Source organism: Hydra vulgaris, chromosome 11, assembly GCF_038396675.1.
Source record: "Hydra vulgaris chromosome 11, alternate assembly HydraT2T_AEP".
Lineage (NCBI taxonomy): Eukaryota > Metazoa > Cnidaria > Hydrozoa > Anthoathecata > Hydridae > Hydra > Hydra vulgaris.
In genome coordinates, this window is record NC_088930.1 from 24771419 (window position 1) to 24773855 (window position 2437).

The following is a 2437-nucleotide window of genomic DNA, read 5'->3' on the forward strand; positions in this document are numbered from 1 at the left end:
TATGTATAACTTAAATATTTCTTTCGCTGTTTTAGATGCTCTAAGTTGTGAAATGGTGATATATATATATATATATATATATATATATATATATATATATATATATATATATATATATATATTATATATATATATATATATACAAATGACTTACTATATGCAAATTTTTATATTACTTTGTAAAAATAAAGTTAATTTAATTTGTTTAGATGAACTTGTTAGTTTTCAAATACAGTTCTTTATTATGCCTATGTAGATTGTTGTTAGTTGTATTTTTGTATACCTAATTCTTACATTTTATTAAGTCACTTTTTTTTTCTGTAGACAAATTAGAACAAACAATCAGTAAGTTTAGTTTAAATTGTTTTAGTTACTATATCATTTAAAAGCATTTCTATGCTGTGTTAGTATTCCTTGTTAGCTTTGAATAAACGTTTTGATTTAAAATTGGTATTTAGGTGAGTACGGCCAGCAGATATGTAAGTTTCATAGATTTCTATATTTTTCAACATATAACTAATTGATACATCATTACAAATATAAACTTCAAGTAAATGTTTTAATTTAAAATTGGTATTTAGGTGAATATGGCAAACAAATATGTAAGTTTTGTAGGTTTCCATATTTTAAAGTGTATACTTTGTTAATACATCATTATATAGATATTATAACTCGAAACAAGTGTATTTTAAAGTTGAAATATATTCCATTCACATTCCGACAATTTTAATTTATTTTCTTTATCTTTAGCAAACCTTACTTCGATAATTGGTGAGAGAATTTATATATATATATATATATATATATATATATATATATATATATATATATATATATATATATATATATATATATATATATATATATATATATTAATGGAAGGAGACTTATATTATGCCATTTAATTCATATTTAGTGTCACTGTCGTCTATTCCTGCTGGTAAGGTTTATATATTCTTACTTTTCGATATGATTATAATTGCTAAATAATTGTGAGTTTATGTTGTGGATTGTTTTTTTATTTTTTAGTATCATCATCGTCCATTACTGTTGGCAAGTTTTATATATTATTATTTTTCAGTATAGTTTTAATTATAAAATAATTGTAAGGTTGTTTTGTGTATTGTCTTTTTATTTTTTAGTATCATCTTCATCCGTTACTGTTGGTAAGGTTATATATATATATATATATATATATATATATATATATATATATATATATATATATATATATATATATATATATATATATATATATATATATATATATATATATATATATATATATATATATATATATATATATATATATATATATATATATATATATATATATATATATATATTTAAATATATATATATATATTTATATATATATATATATTTAAATATATATATATATATTTATATATATATATATGTGTATATATATATATATGTATATATATATATATATTTATATATATTTATATATATATATATATATTATATATATATATATATATATATATATATATATTTATATATATATATATATGTATATATATATATATATATATATATATATATATATATATATATATATATATATATATATATATATATATATATATATATATATATATATGTATGTACGTATATATATATTGTTAATTACAAATAATTTTATGTATGGTTTCAATTATTAAATAATTAAACAGTTATGTTGTGTATTGCATTTTTTATTTTTTAGTATCAACTTCATCGGTTATAATGGGTTAGGTTTTTATATTTTTATTTTCATATATGATTTTAATTTCTAAATTATTTTAAGGTTGTGCTATATTAATTAATTATTTCATATAAAGTTTTTCATATAACATTTTTTTATCATATAAGTCTATGCTATAGTATTTTATATTTTTATTTTTTAGTGCCATCATCATCAAAACAAGTTGGTAAGGTATATTCTAAACCTTTCAACATGATTGTTATTACAAAATAAATACAAGATTTTATTTTTTATTTTAGTGCCACTTGCATCTGTTCCAGTTGGTAATGTCATATATTTTCAATAAGAATTTAAAGATCTTAAATAAGAAATATTTTCCAGTATCGACAAATAATTTACATATATAAATGCAAGATAATGTAATGTATTTTTATTTTTTAGTTTTATCTTCTTCTGGTAATACTGGTAAGGTTTACATATTTTTACTTTTTAACAACCAAATAATTTTAAGACGTGGCTGTATTTTATATTTATTGCCTAAATAATACAGCAAGTGTTGTGACTTGTTAAATTTTTTGATAGACGGCTCTGGCTTACCTTCACGTGGTGTCTATCGTTAAAAATGGTTAAAACAGTTTCATTTTTGGAATTAATTATTTTTATCATTCACTAAAAGCCAAGACAAAAATATATTGTATTTTATTTAAAATAGTTTTATATTAATAC

At 17.5% G+C, this 2437-nt stretch overlaps 1 long non-coding RNA gene across 1 annotated transcript; it reads left to right on the plus strand.

Annotated features, from left to right (window-relative positions):
* Positions 1 to 253: 253 nt before the first annotated feature.
* On the plus strand, positions 254 to 2221 carry LOC136087222 (uncharacterized). The gene is made up of 7 exons (XR_010641637.1): positions 254 to 602; positions 751 to 771; positions 917 to 940; positions 1143 to 1166; positions 1733 to 1756; positions 1914 to 1937; positions 2011 to 2221. It is a non-coding gene; the product is annotated as an uncharacterized LOC136087222 (long non-coding RNA).
* Positions 2222 to 2437: the final 216 nt, after the last annotated feature.